This window comes from Callithrix jacchus, chromosome 18 (assembly GCF_049354715.1).
Source record: "Callithrix jacchus isolate 240 chromosome 18, calJac240_pri, whole genome shotgun sequence".
NCBI classification, from domain to species: domain Eukaryota; kingdom Metazoa; phylum Chordata; class Mammalia; order Primates; family Cebidae; genus Callithrix; species Callithrix jacchus.
The window spans coordinates 32,305,332-32,329,721 of NC_133519.1; the positions used below are offsets into that span (position 1 = coordinate 32,305,332).

Below are 24,390 nucleotides of genomic sequence, written 5' to 3' on the forward strand. Positions count from 1 at the left end.
TAGGTGCACCACCATGCCCAGCTAACATTTCTAACTTTTAATGTAATCTTAGTGTTTCTAGTTTTGACCTCTTGACCTTTCAATAGGACTTTACAGGAGGATTGACTTACATTACTTTTGATGAGTCTGGTTTTATTTTTCTTTTTTTAATGGAAAGAAAATTCAGGGCTTAAGAAGAATATCTAGACGGATGAAGGAAAGATTTGTCTCCTCACCTGCGGTGGCTTGATCAGCCTATCTGCCAATAGGGAAAATCCTGCTTGGGATTCTGGTTACTAGATGCTTGAAATCAGCATGTTTGTCAAGTATATTTGCTCCTGTGTAAAATGGGGGAGAATGGAGATAAGGTTAGGAAATTAATAATATTGTGTGTGATGTTACTTCTCCCATAACCTCTCAGATCTTCAGTAAAATCACTAAACTACTGATATTTTTGGGGAAAGTAGAATTTGTGTCTGAATGATGCAGGAAGAATATAATACGAAGAAAACTTGAATAAGGAAGTCACTGAAAATTCACAGAAATTGTAGAAGTAGTTCTAAACTTTTATCAGTACCATTGAAATTTTAAACCAAATTGACCTGTCTCCAATGGATAGTAGGACCCCAGCTGATGTCTGGAATGTGCTTAAAAGTCTCAAAGGATTTTCATACTTTAAAAACTTCCCTTCCATTTTCCCCCTAATCTCTATAGTTAAGAACGTTATGTCTGAATTTAAATTCCTATTGCTGCAATTTCAGCTCAGCCTAGTAGTTGTAATAATAACCATAATAGCTCCCAGGTATGAGCAATGGAGTCAGGCTCTCTGGGTTTGAACCTCAGCCAAACTACTTACAAACTTGGGCAAGTTACTTAAAATCTCTAAACAACTGTTTCTTCAACTATAAAATGAGATTAAGATGACTCCATCCACCATAAGGTTGTTGTGAGCATCAGATAAATTACTGTATACAAAAAAAATTGAACAGAGAACCTAGCACATAGTAGGTACTCAGTAATGTTTGTTATTAACATCACTCCTATCTGCTAAGCATTGTGCTGTTTTACATAGATTAGCACATTTAATGCTCACAATAACTCTCAGAAACAGTGGTCACAATTTCCATTATACAGATAAGAAAATTAAGATGAAGAAAATTTAAATAATGAAGAATAGCTATTTTGTTTTAGATCTTTGTGTCGCACTATTTATGGTACCAGTGTGACCATGGAGAAATAAATGTTTGAATGAATAAATGAACAAATAATTTTTCTTCTAATCTCCTGTAAAGTCCAGAGAAAGAAGAGAAATAATTTCATCTCTCAATTCTGCCAATTTTTTAGTGTTCACTATCACTCTCAAACTAAGAATTTAAATGCCAATTTCATTAATGTTCCAATTTATTGTTCTTTCAGAGAAGCAATGAAAATATTTATGAGAAAGAGATGTAAAACATATTGCTTCCTAAACTCTACTTCTTCCTTTCTTGGTTCTTATTTCTATGCCAATTGGAACTAACTTTCAAAATAAATTAAAAATATAATTTTGCAATTTCTGAACCAGATAGTCTATATAAACTCTAATAAATAACATTTAGTCTACTTTTTTCTCACTAGTGTTATGAACTATTATCCAAAAAAAGAATCTGATTTTTCTGATACAGTTTTTAATGCAGAAACCCATACTTCTGGTTCATGATTTCCTTACCCTTTAGGTGTTTCCATTTTTTTTTTCCTCAGAATGTACTCTGTGATTCCTCAAAACTGATACCAGATTATATAAAGGGTACTGCTTAAAAACATTTTCTTTTTCTGTTTTGGAGCTGGTCTCTAATTTGAAGTTAATATCTAATCCCATCATAATAGCTTTACTTAAGCCAATTCTTTCTGTAGATATAGCACGCTCTGCTGAAATAGTCATTTGAACACAATGATCACATCACGTATATGTCCCATTTGTCATTTACTACTGATTCTGATCTTCTTCTATTTTTCCAATTATTTACTACCAAGCAGTTTGAATTTTTCCTTTTATTTCATTCAAGGATGTCATGGGAAATAAGCTTATGGTGCTATGTACATCAATATGCTGGATCTTGACGTACTCTTAGCCAATTCCTAGACCATTCTGCCCCTGTTCACTAAGTAGCCCATTCCATGTTAGTAAGAAGTGTGTAATATAGTCTAAAGGGAGTGGGAACTAAAAGACACATCAGGAGTATAGATTTGACACTGAAAGGAAAATAAATCTCAAGACCCCAAAGTCACTAAGCCACGAGAAAAGTCAAGCTAGGAAATACATCAGGCAAACCTGCCTCCAATTTTATTATTTCTAAATAAGATAGCTACAAAGATAAAAAGCTACATATCTCCCTCACAATTTGTCAGCAAGGAAATTCCTTGTGGGCAAAGGTCAGAAACACATGGAAGTCATCCCTCTGAGGCTCACCTGAGACAAATGCATATCCTGGTTACTTCCTCTGCCCTATTGTTTATGTAAACATGGAGATTCACAGAGCCAGACTCAACTGTGTATTCAGTGGAAGGCTGATCAAGGACCCAAAAGAATGTGACCCTTGTCTCTTGTCTACTTACAACCTGGAAGCCCCCACCTCAAGTTGTCCTGCCTTACCCAACCAAACCAATATACATCTTACACGTATTGATTGATGTCTCATGTCTCCCTAAAATGTATAAAAGCTGGGCCGGGAGCGGTGGCTCAAGCCTGTAATCCCAGCACTTTGGGAGGCCGAGGCGGGTGGATCACGAGGTCAACAGATCGAGACCATCCTGGTCAACATGGTGAAACCCCGTCTCTACTAAGAATACAAAAAATTAGCTGGGCACGGTGGCGCGTGCCTGTAATCCCAGCTACTCAGGAGGCTGAGGCAGGAGAATTGCCTGAATCCAGGAGGCGGAGGTTGCGGTGAGCCGAGACCGGGCCATTGCACTCCAACCTGGGTAACAAGAGCGAAACTCTGTCTCCAAAAAAAAAAAAAAAAAAAATGTATAAAAGCAAGCTGTGCCCCAACTATCGGAGCACATGTTCTCTGGACCTCCTGAGATTGTGTCACAGGTGCATCCTTAACCTCGGAAAAATAAACTTTCTAAATTGACTGACACTTCTCTCAGATATTTTGGGTTCACAATATTTATCTTCTATTACTGTGTAATATTTGGAGAAATTAACTTCTTCAATATTTCATTTATTCAACCTTAAGTGACAGTGCCGTCTTCCTGTTTTCTAGAGATAATAATGCTTTTACTTTTTGATTATTTATTTGAAATTTGATGAAAGACTAGATTTTAAGTGTCATTATGCATACATCCTGCATACCCCCCCCCACACACAAATGGTAAATGTGGGTGATGATGGATGTGCTGTTTAATTTGATTGTGGTAACTGTTATACAGTGTTTATGTATAACACATTATAATGTTGTACATCTAGAATATATACAAGTTTTGTCAAATTTATATATATCATTTTATATATTATATATATTATTTTTAAAAATATTGAGTTAGAGAATTTAGATCTCTCCCAAATGACCTGGAAGAGTTTCATAGCATTTGAAAAGTTAAAAAGCAAGAAATACAGAAATATTTGTATAAAATTTCCCAAGTTATAAAAATGAAAACAAAAAAGCATATTTCTGTATATATATGTCAAATAATTTTTTTTTGAAACAGGATCTCACTCTGTTGCCCAGGCTGTGGTGCAGTGGTGTCATCACAGCTCACTGCAGCCTTGACCTCCCAGACTCAAGTGATTCTCCCACCTCAGCCCCCCAATAGCTGGGACTACAGACATGCTCCAGCATCCCCCACTAATTTTTTTGTATTTCTTGTAGAGTTGGGGTTTCACTATGTTGTCTAGGCTGGTCTCAAGCTCCTGGGCTCAGTCTTCCTGCTTCAGCCTCCCCAAATGCTCGGATTACAGGTGTGAGCCATCACGCCCCAGCCTGTATATATTTCTTTAAGTTGCAAGGTGAAGTGACAATAGAGGAACTATTCTAGTTTCCATAGCCTGACCACTGATATTCCCCAGCTGCAGGGCCTTTTCTTCAGCCTTTCTGCAGCACGTGTTTGCCTACCTGTGGCATTCAGCACTGATAGCCACCTGTTCTTCCTGTGATGCTCTCTGGCCTTGACTTCTTTGATTTCCTGCCTTGATTTGCTCCTGTGGTTTTCTGCTTACCTTTTGGTTTTCTTCTCCTCCTTCCCTTTCCTCATTCTCCTTACCACCTAAAGTTTATACTTTTCTTCCTACACATGACCGGCACAGAGGTGAGGATACAGAGATGAGTGGATGGTGCCACTCATCTGAAATAGCTTTAAATGGCGTTGGGGCTGGTTAATAGAGATGAACAAAACATTAGATAATGAACAGAGATGTTGTCAGTGACTCTGAGTTCCCTGAAGTATAGATTTATCCTTTTTCCCCTACTAAACATTTGGGGAAAAAAACCTGTTGTGTGTTGTTGGTGACACTATCTCACAGCAATATTTCATCTTCCCATCTGCCCCATTGGGTTAGTTCCACAAAATCAGAGATTTTCAAAGTCAATCCTCTTTTTACCATTTAATGAACTGAATAAGCAGAGATAAAGCAACTTGCCCATGACCATATGGCTTGTAAGTGGCAAAGCCAGACCAGAATGAGACCTCCAGGCTCCTATTGATTCTGTTGTCAGACCTTGTAGCAGCTTTGTGGGCTGAGTTTTTCCATGTTAATTCATAAGTAACTCTATACTCAACCAAGTAATGGTTTGGTATTTCCCTCCTGTTTCACAGAGGGTGACAGCATGCCCTAGAGGTCTGAAGGCAAAAAATCCATACTTCTCTTGACAGAGCAAATTCTTCAGGTTCCAGTCAGTTTGTGGAAGATTCACTCTGAAAGCCAGTGACCTCAGAGTAGAGAAGTGGTTCTGAGCCCATTAAAATTCATGCTCAGAGCCTGATGGATCACATGGGAACTGCTGTAACAGAAATCATTCCTGAGGTCACATGGTGTGTTAACCCCTTACTCCTCATCACAGTAATGATGGCTGAGACAAACAATTATGGGTTCAATGAATCCTCAGTGAGAAAAATATCTGGGAAAGGGACCTTAAGTTGTCTAATGTACAAAACAAGGAAGAGGAGCAAATATTAACAGAAATCTGATAATATTGCTTTTTCAGTAGTAAAGACAACACTCAGATGTTCTGTGGCCAAGTAAGGAATTGGAAGACAGTAAAAGAGAGAGAAAGGGGAGAAGGAATGGAGGGAAGGAGAGAGAAAAGGAGGGAGGGATGGAGGGAAGGAAGGAAGGGAGGGAGGAAAGGACAAGAAAGAAAACTTTCACCAAACTGATACCTGTCAGATAAAAGAAATGGGGACCATAAATTCCTCCCGGCATTTCTAATGGGATTTTAATCCAGCATTTGGCCATCATCTTTTTTTCATTCCTATAATGACATACATGCCCAAAGTGTAGCCATGGAGCCTCTGAACTCTGTATATTTCTGTAATACACAAAGAAAACAGCTGTCACATCCATTTTAAGGAACTTTTAAATACATTACAGTGAGGTCTACAGGCCCCGAATCCAAAGGGAAAGGCACAAAGCCTGTCTGTACATCATCTGTGACGTGCCTGAAATCCAGCCAAGGCAGATTTTTTTTTTAATAATAAAATAAAATGCTGTGTTTTTTTTTAAGGAACATTATATTTTTAAACTGGAAATAATTGTATTTTGTGTCTTATACGGCATCTGAAAGTGATTTAGCTGAACAATGTGGTTTCTGATTGGTATTTGAATTGGTTCCAGAACATTTTTCATAATAACCATCTTAAAGATCCCAATTATCTGATCCTCTTTCCCCCCTTCACATGGTTTTATAGGAGCTTTCCAGAAAGAAAAACCTGCAGAGGCAGGCAAGCCAACTCACATCTAGCCAAACAGTGTGTGCCTGCTAGGCCCAAAGGAAAAGGCCTGCTTGTTATTTTGAGTTGTCCAGGATGCATTTATGACTCAATAAAGGAGGCCTTGGCATTACCAGAATAATTACTTACTAAAACAAGCCTATAAAACCAAAGGGTTGCCTCAACTAAAAGGCAAACAGAGAACGTTCTTTTTCTTTTAGTGTTACCATGTAAATCTAGTAAAGTGAATTTAGATTTCTATAAAATCAGCTCTGGGTACAAAAGGGATTGTTGATTTACCAGGTGGGCAGCATCACCAATGCCTCACGGTACAAAGAGGCTAAGGGGAAGTGGTCCTGTTAAACATGAAAGGATGCTCATCCGTAATGGACCCAGCCTTGCTTGTCACAGGCAGAAATTGTGGCTTGGTGATGAAGAAGCAGACTCAGGAGTCTGACAGTGGGATCTGAGGCTGCACCACTGTGAGCAGTATGACATCGGCCATGACCAAAATTCTCTGTGTCTCATCTGCTCAGTGGACACAATGTCATATCTGTTTTATGGGATCATTGAAAAAACTGAATAAAATAATACATGTGAAGGGCTTCTTAGAACAATATGTGATATATGATATGGCACACAATGGTAACTCCTATGTTTACAAATAATGGAATCTATTATTGTAACAAAAGTAACTTTCATTTTTACATATATTAAGTATAAATTTTTTAAATATTGCAAAGTTTATTTTTTATTTTTTCATTTGGAATGTTTTTATTTCATTTTTAATTGATAATTGTATATAAATATGAGGTGCAATGTAATGTTTTTTATATATACATGCATTGTAGAATGACTAAGTCTAGCCATTTAGCATATCCATTACCTCATATACTTATCATTTTTGTGGGGTAAGAACATTTAAAATCTACTCTTTTTGCAGTTTTGAAATAAGCAACCTATAGTCACCATACTGTACAATAGGTTACTAAAACATTCCTTCTTTCTAACTCAAACTTTATACCCTTTGACCAACATCTCCCCTTTCTCCATCACCCCTCCCATCCCCACAATTCTACTCTCTATTTCTTTCTTTGAGTTTGACTTTTTTGTGACAACATGGCTAAATCTGAAGGACATAATGCTAAGTGAAATAAGCCAGACATGGAAAAACAAATACTACATGAGCTCACTTACATGTGGAATCTGAAAAAGAATAAATATTTTTGGAACACTAAGTGCCAGCACATAGTATCTGACACTATGCTAAGCATTTCAAATAGTGTCTCTTCCTCAATCCTCTCAAGGTAAAATTCCTATCCAAGTTCTGGTAAGTGGCAGAACTAGAAATAGGGTTGTCAGGTTTAACAAATAAAAATATAGGCTAGCTACTTAAATATGTATTTCAAACAATAAATATTTCTTTAGAATAAGCATGTCTGAAATGTTCTAAGGGTTATAGTTACATATCTTACAATCCTAACTAGAGACCAAGCTTCCAGCTCTATTTCATCCAAAGCTCATGTTCCTTCTATCCTCACTACACTAAACTATAGCCAGAATATAACTTATTCTTTGTATATTTCATTCACTAGTAATACAGTTTGGCTGTGTCCCCACCCAAGTCTCATTTTGAATAGTAGCTCTCATAATTCCCATGTGTTGTGAGAGGAACCTGGTGGAAGATCCCTGAATCATGCAGACAGCTTCCCCCATACTGTTCTCATAAGTAGTGAATAAGTCTCAGGAGATCTGATGGTTTTGTAAGGGGTTTCCCCTTTCTCTCGGCTCTTATTCTCTCTTGCCTGCTGCCATGTAAGACGTGCCTTTTGCCATCCACCATGATTGTGAGGCCACCCCAGCCATGTGGAACTATGAGCCCATTAAACCTTTTTCTTTATTTACCCCGTCTTGGGTATGTCTTTATCAGCAGCATGAAAATGGACTAATACACCTACTATTTTTTCCCAAACCAGAAGATTATTCAGGAAGAAATATACTGTCCATAAATTGCATTTGGTTATCAACTATGAGGGAAAGTAAAATGCTAAGGACAAGTAAGGTAAACCATTGCAGCTGGGTAAAGGGCTGCCACATCAAGAGTTGTCACATCAAATCTCTTCATTCTCCTGAAATTATGGTCTTAGGACATGTTATCAATTATTAAAAGCCCTTGAATACAAAGTATCCAAGTAATATTATATGTTGAGAAAAATATTTTACAGCATAACTTACAGCTATAAATTTTACTTTAAAATATTTTAAAATGTTTTTCTCAATGATAAAAATCAACAATCTGACTCATGCATTCAACAACTATTACTGATTGTCTCTATGTCAAGGCACTATGTAGATGCTAAATAATCCAAACAAATACTCTCCTTGCCCTCATGGATTTACACTCTAGTGAAGGAGCATAAGATAATTAAGTAAGCACAACCATAAATGCATAGTCACAATCATCACAAGATCTATGGAGAAGTACATGGAGAGATGAGCCTAATAGTGGGACTTGAGTTCAGAGAGGGCTTCCAGGAAGTGGTTATACCTGAGCTGAGACCTGAAGGATGAACAGGATTTAACCAGAAAGTGTTAATGGAAAGGTTAATAGCATATGCAAAGAGCCCCTGGGATAAAGGAACATGGCAAGGATGAGGAACTGAAAGATTTATTCAGCTGATGTGGAGAAATGAGGTATGGGCAGTATTGTGGATAGAGGAGACAGAAGATGTGACATATTAATTATGGTAGACTTGCCTGCAGCAACAAGTAGACCCCATAGTAGCTTATAGGTGTGTATTTCTTTCTCATATAACTTTTGAAGAAAACAAAGGTCCAGGGTAGTAATAAAAGATCCTGGAGGATCCACTTGAGAGATTCATGCTGATACTGCTCTTCATCTTCAAGATGTGGCTTTCAAAGTCATCATGAGTATCACCACCCAAGTCACCTGGCAGGATCATGAGTAATGCACACTGAAGGCATTTATGGGCTAGGTCCTAAAAGTAAGGGAATCTGAAAACTGTAAACCATCTGTCACAGGAACAAGAGGAATAGGAATTACTGAACATCTTGCAATCTCTACCATAAGCAGGTGGAGCCAGATGATACAGCATCTTATAGCCCCACATGAGGAATTTTGCTTTTATTCAAAACCAAAAGAAACCCACTGAACAAATCTAAATAAAGAAGAGTGGCATGATCAGATTTGCATTTTGAAAGGGTAACTCTGGCAACAAATTAGATAATATATTAGAACTGTGTCAGAGTGGTTTTAGGGAGATCAGTTGGGAAGATACTATAGTAATTCAGGCAAGACATCATGGTGGCATAGAACAGAGTAGGTGGCGGTGCTAGCAACAGAGAGAAGTAGATACATAGATAGACACAGTAACACCATGCAACAAAGCATTGGCTAAGCAGCAACAGGCAAATAGATAATAAGTCTGTTTTTGTTGTTGTTGTTGTTGTTGCACTATTTTCTACTTCTTGGTATCCCCTAGCTCTTTCTAGTTTCTTTGTACCACTAGGGTTCTTGGTCACCATCAATAACAATGAAGATATAAAAATCATACAAATTTCTTATCATACAAATTTCTCAAAGTTGGAAAAAGTTATCAAAAGGGCATTGAGGGCCTCTAGACAGAATCTCTAGGGTGTCAATTGATTCAGCACAGCTTGATATTTGAAAAAAATATCATATATGCAAAACAAAGTTAAATTTTTTTAAAAGCACAATGGAATGTACATCAGACAGGCAGTCAGAAAATAGAACTTGTATGTTTATTTTTTTATTGTTTTCTTATACTGAAAATGAGGGCAATATACCTATATATGCTACCTCCTGGGATTTGGTGGCTGTGAGCAGCAAATGCCATAGAGATCATGTATACTGAGGAGCACAGTGGTTCATGTTAACAGTGCTCCTAGTGTTTGAAGTTCCTATAATTGCTTCTCAAACTATTTAAGGAGATGTTCATCAAAGTATTTAAACATAAAATAAAGAATTGTATGTTCAAAAGTCTGTTTATTCTTTTCTTGCTTTTATTGCAACCTCATATAACAGTAAGTGAAAGTTATTTGCCTAGTATAAAGGACTAAACAAACACAAGATATATAAGCTTATTATTCAGTGTGCAGTTTAATTGGAGAGTTGAGAGTTTGGTTGTTTTTACTGGTGTAAAAGAGGGAAACTACTAAACCCTCTGGTTGAAAATGATCTTTCTCAAGGCTACTGAATTTGGTTTGCCCCTTCGTCATCTAACAAGTTAAAAATAGTAAGAGGCAACACATTAAATAGTAGGCACTATTCCAAGTAACATATGTGTGTGCGCATATATACAAATACATATTCACATACACACATAAACCCTTCACCACAATCCTATGGGGGGGGGTACTATTATCACCATCTCTGTTTTACAGATGAAGAAACTGAGGCACTGAGAGGCAGAGAAACTTGTCCAGAGTCACAAAGCTAGTAAGTAGCTGAGCCAAAATTCAAACTCAGTCCTCCTGACTCTAGACTATATGCTCTTTAACTCCACTATGCTACCTCTTTGTAATGTACTAAATGTTGAATAACATGCTATACTCTGCTCCTAACCAGACTGTCCCCATTCTAGTGATTGCCTTGTTTTCTCTAGAAGAATGTTCACTGATAACACTCTGACTAAATTACTCCAAGAATTATCACTCACTTGGCCCACAGTTATTAAAGCCAGGCTAGTAAGATAATTCCAGATGGGTGGGAGAACTGGAAAATTCCACAACAAACTGTGCAGTCAGCTAGAGCCTTGCCCAAAAGGAGCAGGTTGCTGCCACATAGTTGCTCTGTCAGGATGATGAATTCCAGAGCTCTTCAAAGTGCAAAGGTGAGGAAGTAAGGATTCTGGTCTTCTTTTTCTAGTGCTGGTGTCTTGTTGGGTGACTATAGAGAAAGCAGGACTGGAACTGAATCTTGGAAGCTAAATAGATGCTTATTGAACTAACAACAGGGAAATGATTCCAAGGAGAACAAAGGAAAAGAAATATGGTAAGGAGAAAAGCAAGGAACTGCAAGGGTCTGCAGAATGGAGGCCACGTGTGCAAGGTGGCTAGCATGAGCCAGGTCAAGGAAGGCTTTGTGGAATTTAGAAACTTCATTCTTTATAGAGCCAGGGAACCACTAGAGATAGCTGGGTAGATGGGTAATAAGTTTAGAATACCAGAGAAGGTATCGTGTGTAGGAAAAAGATGATAGTTTCAGCTTTGGACTTTCTGAGTTTGAGATACTTGTGACACATTGACTACAGGTGTTCTGTGGACAAATGGAAATAAATGTTATCATTCAGAGGAGACATGTAGACTGGACACAGATTTGGGAGACAAACCCAGTTAGCTAGTAGTTAAAGCTCTAACCATAAGTAATTTCCTAGGTGAATATATAAGAGATGGAAAGAAGATCAATATTGTAATCCTGAGGAATAGCCCACCTCTGAGAATAGAAGACAGATGAAAGATGAGCCTGGAGAGAGGCAACAAGTCAGGAGAATCACATGAACAGGGCATTAGAGATGCCAAGGGAGGAAGGACATTATTCAAAAGGGCATGGACAAAAATGTCAGATATCTCAGAGGGGTCAAATGAGGTGAGGGCTGAAAAACCCTTCTCCCTATTTCCATGGAGTGGCAGGGCCAGTAACTACAGGAGGTAAAAAGTGAACACGAGGTTAGGAAGCAAAATGAAAGCAGGTAGAGAAGACTCAATGGAATGACAGACAGAGGGAGCAATGTGCCAACTGGTCTGTGTTCTGTTCCTCAGTGTTTCTCCAAGAGCCTGGGAGGTGGCACTAAATCATGTAGCCCTTGTTTCTCTGACAGCCTTTGAGAACACATCAAGGTTACAGACAACCCCCGTCCCTAGTTGTTGGAGTCCAGCCATCAGTTTTTTAGGTTCTTTTCCAAATCTCTAAACTACGTAACTTGACACATTAGACTCTCTTTGGGGACTCATTTATCTAATATATAGCAAGAACATATGAATGTCCCAAAATGCAGGTTTTATGAGTATTAGGGGCACAGAGCCACTAATTGAACTGCATCTTTTTCACTGTCATAAAATCCAGGTGATTACACAGGTTGAAAGGGATTTTCACTTATTATTTTTATTTTCCTCTTGGGTTTGTTAGTAAGCTTTTTCACAATAATCATGCAGTCTCAGGGGCATTATTTAAGATGAGACTGTTCAAACGACCTCAACTCTGTAGATTTTCCCACTTGCCTTTCACCATGTTTAAAATTCCACTGTTTGTCATCCTGATCTCTCCTCTTACATTGTATGTGATCTTGGATGTGTACCTTAACTTCTCAGGCCTGTGCCCTCATCTGTCCAGAAAGGGCACTGGACAAGATGCTTAATAAAACCATATATTATTCTACATCAGGGGTTGACACACATCCTATAAAAAGCCAGATAATAAGCACTTTTAGCTTTACAAGCCAAATGGTCTCTATTGCAACTACTCAACTCTGTCATGATAACCCTGAAGCAGCCACAGACAATATGTAATCAAATGACCATGACTGTGTTCCAATAAAACTCTATTTAGAAAAACAGACAGTAGGCTGTATTTAGCCTGTGGGCTATAGTTTGCTAACAACTTTTCTAAACCTTAAAATTAAGTCCTCCAATATACAAAGTTGGACCAATAAGAATGACCTATTAAAATACCCATATCCTAGGAAAGGCCAACTATTCAGCTACTGCTAGCCATTATGTGTGTGAGTCACTAAATGAGAGGAGCAAATGACAAGAGCAAAAAATGTAAGGTTTAGTATTTTATCAGTTAACAATCTGGTTTCTCAAGAGGTAGGTAAGAAAAATTTACCAAAAATGTAGTTAAACTTAGGAATTCAGTTTGATCCATAATGTAAACAGTCTAAGAAGTATTTAATGTCTTTTTTGTAAAAAAAAAAAAATTAATCTCTTTAAAAGCCTTCCAGCTGTGGCTTAAAGGCAGGGCTGCATGAATGAATGAGGAGGAGGAGTATGACTGGTGGGACCTTAAGGTCCATAAAGGTATAGTCAGGGCTCTCAGGAGCAATGTCCCCTCCTTCTGTCTCTGGGGTACCTCCTTGTCAACACAGGTGCTGCTCGCCTCACTGGCATCCAACAGCTGAGGACTGTGGTCAGTGTAACTTTCCATCTAGTAGGTCTTGGCTTGGGCTTGGCAGAGCTCAGCAGTGACCCTTGGCTGACTCTGCCTCACCTCAGCTCCTACTGGTGTTAAGGACCCTTATGAGGTCTGGCTGTGACTATCATTAGGCCCTAGTTTGAGGGGGTCTCCCTTGCAACTCCTGCTACAGAACTGTTTCACCCTCCCTAATACAGTGACACCTGCTTTGCCAATTTTCCTAACTTTTCTAAAATCTGTCTGTGCACAAGGGAACCAAGCATGCCTCAGAGTTTCTGCTGCCTGAGCTCATTGCATTCTCTGGTTGGTTTGACTGCGACCCAGCTTAGTTTAAGGCAAGCCTCTAAGGTGGCCACCTCCCAAGTCCTAACTGCTTCTTGGAGCTTACTATTTATCTAATAGTAAATGGGGAGAGAGATATTCAATTGTTTCACTGCTTTACTCTCCACCCCCTTTATCTCACAATCCCTAGGGCCAAAAGAGTGGACTTTTCTTTTACTACTCCTCTGCTGCCATGGTGCTAGCATAGGGATCGTAGCAGAAGAGCCATCTTCTCTATGCTGGAGAGGTGTTCTCAGAGAACGAGCACTTCAAGCTAGATTGTTCATATGCCAGAGGAGCAAATAAGTTATTTGGAACAAGCTTTCTCAACAATGTCTGGCTGCCTCTCAAGCCTATTGTTTTGTTCAAAATCTATCTTGTATGTCAGAATCTAATTCCTATCTTTCTGGTTTAATTCCTTATAAAACAAATCATACTTTTCTCCCGGGAAAATGGATAGATGAATGAATCTGAAACACTGGGATGAAGATCTTATATTCCAAGAGATAAAAGATAGAGCACATATTTCTGAAATATATCATTATCAATTATTGGCAATTCATTCTAAATTCATTCAGTAGTTCCTCCCATAAAGACAGCTGAATACAGGGAGTCTCTTAAGAGAAATAAGCTCAGCACGGGTTGGTATTAATGCAGAAAGATAGAACAGCACACACAAGCAGTTTGGTGATATTCCAAGGGAGACATGCTGGGTCTCCAGAGAGAAGAAGAAAGCTGTAGAATGCATTTTGCAATGTGTCTAGGACCCACAGAGCCAAATATTACAGTGGGAGAAAAGAAGCTGACACAGGAATCAGTCTGCAATCCAGTAAAATATTCTGAAAGGATTGAAGTAATGAGCTAGAGCAGCAATTTTGCATTTTCTAAGGACTGGAACTTAGAGTCAGTTGTTTTGGTTAATGGTGTTGGAGGACATAGAACCTTGTTCAGAAATAGGTCAGATGTATTCAGTTGATTGTCCATGTGTGATTCTTTGGACTATGGAACCAGGTTTAAAATCCATGGGATAATGATAGTGAGGAGTCCAATGGAATGATCCAAGAAGAATTAAAGGGAACACCTCAAGAGAAACTGACTTTAAAATATTTAGTAAGTAGATTGTTTGTATTTCATTAAAAGATAGATAATTGCTTATGATCAGAAATGTACACCTGCAATTTAAAGGCCATTTTGCCACCTACAAAGCTATGGAAGATTCATAGGTAATTTACTTTTGACTTGGAAAAGTATTATATAATTTTAAAAGTGTATTTTTTTCTTAATTGTGTAATCCCATGGCTGATATCAGCATTTTTTGAGCATCACTGACTAGAAAAGAGATGGAAGTTAGAAAAACAAGGCAACCTTGCATTAAATTGCTCCTCCAAGAGTAGAATATGTTCTTCATTTATTGACTATGCATAGGATTTACAAAATAATCCCAGGCAGTTGGGGATACAGAATAAAGATGGCTGATTCCCACTTGAGCCCCTGAGGGCAGGGCTATAGCGAGCTGAGATGCTGCACTCCAGCCCAGAGTAACAGAGTGAGACCCTGGCTCAAAAAAAAAATTACTGATTCCTATCCTCGAAGAGATTATGGTCTAATGGGAGAGGAATAAAATATACAAAATCAACATAAATATATACAGATGTACACCGCGATGACAAGAAGGAGGTGGTTGCATGGAATCAAGAATAAGGCTGATTAGTTGGAGAATGGTTAGGTAAACCTCAAAAGATGTGTGAAGGAAATAGGGAGATAGTATGAAGGTTGTTATCCGTGTACTTTTAGAGATAATTTTAGTTTTATGACACTCCTTAATGTCTAAACCTGTAGCATGTAATGTCCAGCATCTTAGAAACTTGATTTCTAAGACTTACCACCTAATACCCACAATAACCACAGAGTTTAAGATGTGTTACCAATGCTTGTGAACTGATATTTCTCTAATAATAAAAATAACCTAAATTACACATCACAGATCTTGCTATGGTATATTAGTTGATATATGTTTGAAGACATATATGAACCAACTCAGACTTGTCAGGTATCCGCAGTTGCGGTATGATTAGTTAGGCTTTCCCTCTGCATCCCATCAATACTGTCTTGTGCCCTGCCTCCCTTCACCATTGCAGCGAACATTCCAATGAGTGTGTGTTTGTGCACTGCAGCAGCTGCAGGAAAGTATATACTGCAACCTATGTAGGAGCCAGATGTGAACAGGTTTTTAACTGTCTTTGGCCTTGGATCTTCTTTTCTGTTTCTCTAGGCCAGAGGAATTGGGAGGAGGATTGTTTATCCATGATGTGGCTTGTTTTACCAACCTCCACATCTTTAGTAGTCAGTGATGCTGAAGATTTGCTGATATCAGTAATGGGATGACACAATTAGGAAAAAAAATATACTTCTAATGTATTTCTGATCATAATTATGTTCTCAAGACACAACTTCCATAAAGAAGAAATCAAGAGCAGAGACAGCGAGAAATCATATCCTTTATCCAAGGGGGGCAGGGTCCAGAAGACATATCCCATTAGGAAAAAAATGAACCAGAAATTTAAAAACATAAAAACAAAAGAGTCTAGAAAAAGCTTGCAAGGGCTGTGGAATTCTACAGGCTGTGGCAGTCATTTGCCTTGCCAGAAACCCACCCAGCTGTTCTTAAAAAAAAAAAAAAAAAAGCCCATAGGGACCAAAAACATTGACTAATAATTTTTGAATCCATCTCCACAATTTCTTCATCTCTGCCGAGGTCAGGTTTGGTCACTGCATGCCTGGAGGTCTGGGCATGCTATTCCCAGTTTTATTTTTACAGTAGTTATGGAGCCCTTTATATGTTCACGGGCCCTCCCGTCACTTATTACCCACCCATCCAGACCACCCACTCACACTGCCACACACCATACGTCCAGATGCACCCACAAATACCTAGATTCTTTCAACCTTATGGTTGTTCAGGCTACAGGAATACCGTTTGCTCCAAATGACTTTGCTTTACATACTTGGAATTTTCCAAAATAAATCTGTTTCCCTCTCTGGGGACCAGTCTGTGGATCTTACCACTAGGCAAACATTTATGGAGCACCTACTGTGTGTAAGGCACAGATGAATGTGGAGACTAAAAGAAACTCATCAGGAGGCAGAGAATCTAAGAGTTCTGCTCTAGTGAGGAGGGGTGTGTGTGTGTGTGTGTGTGTGTGACTGTGTGTGTGAGAGAGAGACTGTGTGTGTGTGTGTGTGTGTGTGAGAGAGAGAGAGAGAGAGTGTGTGTTGGGGGGGTGTGTATCTGACTCAAGAAAAATTTTCTTCCTCTCACCCATGCTTCCCCTTCCACCTTGCATTCTCTTCTCCTTGGTTCATTTTTTCTCTCTAATTCTTCATCTTGTGTATGCTTATGTCTCTCTCATCTCCATCCCTCCCCTGTCTTTTTTTTCCTACTAAGACAAAATCACCCTAGAATTTCTGTCCGACATAGAAGCTATCATTGTGCTTTTCTCACTTCCTTAAAAATCTTCATGAGGATAGTCACTGTGGCCATACAAATTCTGCAAACATAAGAGGAGGGAAAAGTGCTGGTCCCAAATCATAAAAGCTTGAGCAAGCTTTTATGTACATTCCTCCACATCCTACACATTGATGCCTGCCTATCAGAAAGATCAGAAGGGAGGCGCAGCCGCTGCTGCCCTGCAGCACAGAACGCTGACTGTAGTGTGGACTCACAGGCTTCCCAAACCTCCCTGAGCCCTGACCCCTTAAGATAATTTATGAGGTGTCAGGATATTCTGACCACAAGGTCGGAATAGAATGGTTTTTACATGTCAACTGCCATGAAAGAGAAACAATTTAATTCTGTTTTACTCTGGCACTGTCTGTTTTCACAATGAACAGGGGATTTGGGTCACCTTGAGATTATTTGTCTAAGCACAGACCAAGACTGCTGCTGAGACTTGAGATGTCTGATTTTGACTCTGGCTTCCTTTTCCTGTCTTCCCAGATAGAGAGGGAGGCACTTGCCTTCTTTTTTGTACCAAAATGGGACTGGAATCCATTTCACCCAAGCAACTGCTATGTGCTGGTGAATAAAGCAGATTTCTTATGTCACCTCCATTCTCTTCTTTTAGTGGGAAAGAGTGGTTTGAGTAAGTAAGGGATATGAGAGAGTCCTCTTCTAAATTCAGCAAGCCTCGTGGTCTCTGCCAAATCATGGTCTTCAGTCTGAAGCAGTGTTTCCTTTGGCTTGGAAGCTCAGCCTCCTGGCTCCTCTTGAAGCTACAGAACCATAGACATTCTGCTGAGTAGCCTGAAGCTCTGCCTGCCAGGAAAACCCAATGTCTCCTTGGAGAAATCTCAGAGTAGGAGTGCAGAACTCCTTCACCCAGCAGCCAAGAAGACAAACTCAAGGCAAGTCGGCTTTCCCAGAACCTCCCACTAAAACCCTCTCCTCCAAGCCAGACTGGGAAGGTCATCTGAGAATCACAATTTGATGTATGATTTCACTATAAAACACTCACCCAGGAGGGTCACATAATAGGAAGGGCTCCCTGATTCCTGAGCCTATAAGCAACAGGCCCTTCTGGGATGGTTCACGTGGTCTTCTTTGCTAAACTCATTTTCTGGGATCTGGCGCTAGAAAGACAGATAAAACAGAATATATTTTATCAATATGTTAAAATGTAAATGGAATGAAGTAAATCTCTACACAGATAGTCATCTTTAAAAAATATTATGTGACAAAGAAAGGGTACAACACAGTGAGAATAATACGGTGTTGTGTATAAAAAGAGGCAGCTAAATAGTAACATACACTTAATTAGGCATAGCATAGGAAAACAGAAGAAGCGTGTTTGAGAGTCTGTCTTTAGAAAAGAGAACTAGAAGCCTGAGAGGCAAGAATTCAAATGATTTTCTTCTCACTACATTTTGGGGGGTATTTTTTGAACTTTTTTAACCAAAAACTCATGCTACCTTTAGAGAACAATTTTCAATTTAATGAATAAAGTAAAATCCCTGATAATGGCAAAGGGAAAGGAGTGAACTAGAAAGCAAATTATTCCAGCTTAGAATGTAGCTTAATGCTGGGCCAGCCAATTCTCAAAAAACCACTCCCCTCAATTAAAGCAATGAATTCTTGGTGGGAAGAGTAAAGGAGCTATTTTGTAAATGACCTCTTTGAGTTCCCTTAATAGTAGTACTTAAGTGCTTATGGAAGAATTCCTTACTTTCATGTGGGTGAGAAGATATACTCCCCCCACCACCACCAAAAAAAATCAGTCAATGGGATAGATGCTACTGCAATTTAACATCCAATAAGCCTCAGTTTCAAACAAAATGCTGAGTCAAACTGGTTTGTTTGCCTGTCTGCTCTAGTCAGAGTTTCTAAAGTTTCTTCTCTCCACTATTGTCCCAATTATAATTATCCTTCCCATTTCCAGACTATGTTATTTATCCAAGCGAGGAAGATGCATAGGAAAGGGCATTGAATCCTAGGTAAAAGAGCGTATGCTAGAGTACCAGCTGTCTCTGTATTAACATGGAAAATCATTTCATCTCTGGCCTTCAGTTTCCTCATCTATAAAGAGAAAGATTTGAATGAGATACACTACCTTAAAATGCCTTAAATATTATGTCTCTAATTCTATGAAAATACAGCTGTCAGGCTGAGCGCAGATGGAGATTGAAACATTCTGCAAGTTTGTCATGGATTTCCACAGTTCTATCTGACCTTTAGGTAGATGCATATATGAAACCACCTTTTCACTTACTTCAATTCAATAATTATGAATAATTGGGCTGCTGTTCCAAAGATAAGAGTTCACCGCTAGACCACAAAAACAAGATTCTGAAAGTTCATCCTTCCTTGCATTATAACAAACAGAAGAAACTACTACCTTATAAACTAAGCCTCAGAGGTATCCTGATACTGCTCCAAGACCCTGGGTGGATGGCCCACTGCCTCATTAATTATCTGATAGGCAGAACTTGCCACTGAGTGACACATCCCTGCTTAGACAAGAAATACCACCACAATGAAGACCCCTCTTCCAATTCTCCATCTCATTGCAGGTGTCTGCAATATCAGAAGGTATTTCCTCTATGTCAGTGAAAGACATTGTACTGTGGTAGAGCAGCCTAGTAGTGCTATTATGGTCCAAGTGAACCAGAAAGGCCAGTGACATGGAGAAAAAAAGAACTGCCAGGACAGCAGTGCCCATCAACCCATGCTACTCTCAGAGGCAAAGACCAAAGAACTTGGTTGGTTACATGTCTGATTATTACTCTGCAAATTTCCAGCCTGAAACATATTTGATTATTACTCAGCAAATTTCTTCTCCCTCAACATGTTTCCATTCAAAATATGACTGTTTCTCATTTCTTTCCCCAGACATTACAATGTCATTGTCATGTGTGTCCTTTTCTCCTCAACCTTATAACACAGTCTTGGTCTTCTTTATTAGCTATACGTTTTACAATGTATAGCCTTACCATAACTTCAGTACTCTAATATGCTAGGTAAAACACAGACACCAGAGTCTACAAGTTAAAAACATGAACTGTGGAGCTAGAGTATCTGGGCTGAATGCCAGCTCTGGCCTTGATAAGATGGCACCTAGATTAGATCATTGGTGGCCATTAGCTTTGAACCTGCTGCTCATGAGCCTGTATATCCCCACCCAGGAGCTATTGTACCAGGCCCCCACTCTATCACAAGAAGGTTATTGATCATTTAGAGACTGCTAAACATGAAAGCTCCTTCATAAAATATCCTAAAATGAGCTAGATTGATGAGGGCTCTAGTTGGTAGTAATTTAATGAAATTAAGTTTCAAGTGGATAAAAAGGAAAAATTTATGGCTGCCAGGTTTTAAATATTTGGCTGTGGTTCTGAAATTGATTCAAGTTTATTAGCTATTGAATAGGTTAAGGAAAAGTGGTTGAAGAAACCATGAGAATCAAAAGCAGAGATATTGACAAGGAACTATGCCTTTCTCCCATGAAGCTGCACTGCTCCATGCTAAATGAAGATGCAATCACAGTGGCCCTAGTAGACTAAAAACTGAAAAAGAATTCTAAGAAAGGAGAGGCAGAGAAGAAGTGAGCCAACAGTTAAACCTCCATTGGATCAAGTCATTTGTTTAGCTACTCTTAGTGTAATCACCTTAGATGTTAAAAAGTCCCTTATGCTATAATTAAAGAGCTATGGATATGCACAATATTTTGCTGTTTACATTGTTGCTCTAATACAACTAAAATGCATTCACTACTTGTTCAGAATTCTTTTGGTTTTTTTCAGCTTCTTTATACAGCCTTAACCTAATTGATAGTTACTGTGAATTATGTAACTGTGGCTAGGACAGCTTCTTGATCAATTGGCAATGATTTCCAAAGGTGCTTACTAAGAGTGAAGTATATAAATATTCAAATTTTCCTGAATCAATTTGTAATGAAAGAGATGTTATTAAAATTCTCAATATGATTATTTGAAAGGGCCAATCATTGTGCACAAACATTATTGGGAGAATGTAAGAAACCAACAAAAGAAAAAAAACCACAGGTCTGCCATTTACTAGCTGTGTAAAGCTTGGGAAAGTTCTTCACCTGTCTGTGCCAGTTTCCTCATGGAAAAATATGGAATGATAATAGATCCTACTGAGGGAAGTTGTTCTCTTTCCGGGTCTACAAGGGGGTGTAGTTTCAAGGGCAAGAACTTCCTAGCACCATGCTCCCCTCCCATTTCTCTCCATCTGGGAGAGTTAACGGTTTATGTTTAAATTTCACAGGTGTGGGAAGAAACTAAGAGTCAGTCACTCCAGCGAAAGTTCTAAGGAACTCCTTTCATTGGCCCAGGGTCTTAGAGAAGGTGGGGGTTCCTCTAAGACTCCATGTTTGGATCCCCTTCCACAAACACCCTCGTGCAAGCTGTTTTTCTCTATCCTGGATTTTTCCCTCTGAAGTCCCCTTCGAACACTCTCTCGTGGAAGCCTTTCTTCCGCTCCTAAAGTCCATCTCTTTCTATTCCCCTCCACTCAGTATGGAAGCTACTTTCCTCTCCTGGATTCCATCTTTCTGGATTCTCTCAGTCGGTGTGAGAGTTAGCTGTTTATTTCTCTCTCCTCCTGTTTCTCTCTCTCTCTCTCTAAATAAATCACTTTCTACAAACACTGTTAAGTCCAGCATTTATTGCACACTGTGCCATGGTCCCCTCTCTCATTCTTGAGAGGGCAGGAAGCCAAGAACCTGGAGGAACATCCTCTCAGGGGAGCTGAGGGCACCTTGAGTCCAATATTACATTTTGGCGAGCCAGCCAGGAGAGGGGTACACCAGGAAAAGGGGTACAACCAGAAGAGAGGTACAGCCAGAGAAGACTTCAAAATCGTGAGTAAAACCGGCCCCATTCTGTCCTGTCTCTTTAAGAACACCTGAAGCGGCCGCAGGGCTGTGGGGAACCGGAGCAGCAGCCCCGAGCCTCGGAGGCATGACCCAGCCTATCTTAAGCAGTGTGGGCAAGCCAGAATTAAAAGCACAGTTTGTTTTTTTTACCTTCGAGTTCACTCTCTGCTTTCCCTCTCCTTCCGTCTCCTCTATCCTTCAGGACCAAAACCTGTGGGAGCCTGTGGGGCGGAGGTGAGCACTGCCTCCAGGGCCTTTCTCTCCTTGCTGGCTGAGAACAGCCCAGCTCTGCGAACTGGGACCTCCTGCAGCCACAGCCAGGCTGAAGAAAACAGTGGGGAGGGACGAGGTGCTGCCCAAGCCTGCAGGGGAGCGGGGAGCCTGATGGCCTGGTGCATGGTTCTGGCAGGCCTCTCTGGCGTCTCCCAGTCCCAGGCAGCAGTGTGAAAAAGGCTTCCCCAGGGCGTTTTCCTGCTGGCTGCAGGTCCCTGTGTGGGGAGTGGCCCAAGCACACATATGGTTCTGGCAGGGGCAACATGGCCACCCAGGGGCAGGGGAACTCATTGCCGGCCCAGCAGCAGCTGTGAAGTGGGTTTTTTTTTTTTTTGAGATGGAGTTTCACTCTTGTTACCCAGGCTGGAGTGTAATGGCGCCATCTCGGCACACCGCAACCTCCGCCTCCTGGGTTCAGGCAATTCTACCTCAGCCTCCTGAGTAGCTGGGATTACAGACACACGGCACCATGCCCAGCTAATTTTTTGTATTTTTAGTAGAGACGGGGTTTCACCAAATTGACCAGGATGGTCTCCATCTGTTGACCTCGTGATCCACCCACCTCGGCCTCCCAAAGTGCTGGGATTACAGGCTTGAGCCACCGCGCCCAGCCGCGAAGTGAGTTTTAAACTGACACAGCTAGCGGCATTTTCCCTCTGCTGGTGCAGGTGAGGGAAAGGAAGCAGCTGCTGGCTGTCAGCTCCACCTGGCTTTTAGGCCTTCTACGCCTCATTTCAGCAGGAAGTAGTTAAAGAGAATCAACGTCAGTAATTCCAACAGAAGTTGGGCTTTTCTGTTCAGAGGGGGGTAATGAGGGAAGGTGTTCTCTTTCTGGGTCCACAAAGGGGCATAGTTTTAAGGGCAAGAACTTCCTAGCACCATGCCCCCCTCCCATCTCTCTCCATCTGGGAGATTAATGGTTTATGTTTAAATTTTGTGGGCATGGGAAGAAACTAAGAGTCAATCACTCTAGCCCAAGTTCCAAGGAACTCCTTTCATTGGCCCAGGGTTTTAGAGAAAGTGGGGGGTCCTCCCAGGTTAAAAGTCCCTTTCTTCCACACTCTTTCAGACTCCATGTTTGGATACCCTTACATGAACACTCTTATGCTTGTGGAAGCTGTTTTTCTCTATCCTGGATTTTCCCTCTGGAGTCCCCATCAAACACACTCTCATTCCCTTCCACTCAATGTGGAAGCTGCTTTCCTCTCCTGGATTCCATCTTTCTGGATTCTCTCTCTCAGTGTGAGAGTTAGCTGTTTATTTCTCTCTCTCTTTCTCTAAATATATCACTTTCTACAAATACTTTTAAGTCGGGTATTTACTGTGCACTGTGCCGTGGTCCCCTCTCTCATTCTTGAGAGGGCAGGAGTCCAAGAACCTGGAGAAACATCCTCTCAGGGGAGCTGACAGCACCCTGAACCCCAATATTACACTACTTTATAGTGCAGTCACAACAGTTAAGTGACCACAGAGAAAGACCTAAGAACAGTGGCTGACATGTGGTAAACACCAATACCATATATTAACATCATCCTCATCATCATCAGCCATCTGGAACATTAGATTACTCTTAACAACCATTGACACACTGTGCTGGGTTCTTAAAAGAGTGAGAAAGCTACTTTTGAATCTTTCAGACCTTTCCAGAGTCCCTGTCTCACCCATTTGTCATGACTGCAGTTAACTCTGTTTCTCCTGTGCTGTGCCACATATAATGCTCCATTCGTCTTCAGTGACATGTTTACTTACTTACATATACATTTGTCCATATCTCCTCTCAAAAAAAAATCTTGTCTTGTTCTTTAATTTTCAATCATTCTCCTCTACTTTTCTGCTCAAAATTCTCCTGGTATTTATATTAGAATACTAACAGAATACATGAAAGTTTGAAAGAAACTAACTATAACTTTTCATAGGATGCTGTCTCCTTCCCCATCTTTGCTTCATCAAGGCAAAATATTCCACACAGTTTTGTTCTCAGTTGAGGGAAATTAAAGAAGACATTTTTTACCTGTGAAATTGATAAGATGGTATAGCAGACAGTGTTCATTGTTTACATAACATCCATCTCACCCTCTTCATTGCTAACTAAACTCCAAACATATTCAGCTAGCATGCAGGCATCTCATATTTTTTAAGAAGTTTAGCTCCTTCTCTGGCCCTACTTGCCATCCCAGTTCCTCTGCCAGTGATCAGAGGTGGGCATGTAACCCAGACCTGGCTAATGAAACATAAGAGAAAGTGTGCTAGGGAGTAGAGTGGAAGCAGCTTCTGGAAACTATTTCCTTTCTTTTACAAAAGAAAAAATACAAGAAAATAAAAACCTTTTCCCTCTGTCCCTGG

At 40.0% G+C, this 24,390-nt stretch overlaps 1 long non-coding RNA gene across 1 annotated transcript in view; it reads right to left on the reverse strand.

Moving 5' to 3' along the window:
- Nucleotides 1-22,064, reverse strand: part of LOC144580265 (uncharacterized) — a 97,026-nt gene extending 74,962 nt beyond the window's left edge. Inside the window, exons 1-2 of the long non-coding RNA XR_013529548.1 lie at nt 21,925-22,064; nt 17,899-18,013 (exon numbers count right to left, since the gene is read on the reverse strand). This is a non-coding gene — a long non-coding RNA (uncharacterized LOC144580265). The remainder of the gene's footprint in view (nt 1-17,898; nt 18,014-21,924) is intronic.
- Nucleotides 22,065-24,390: the final 2,326 nt, after the last annotated feature.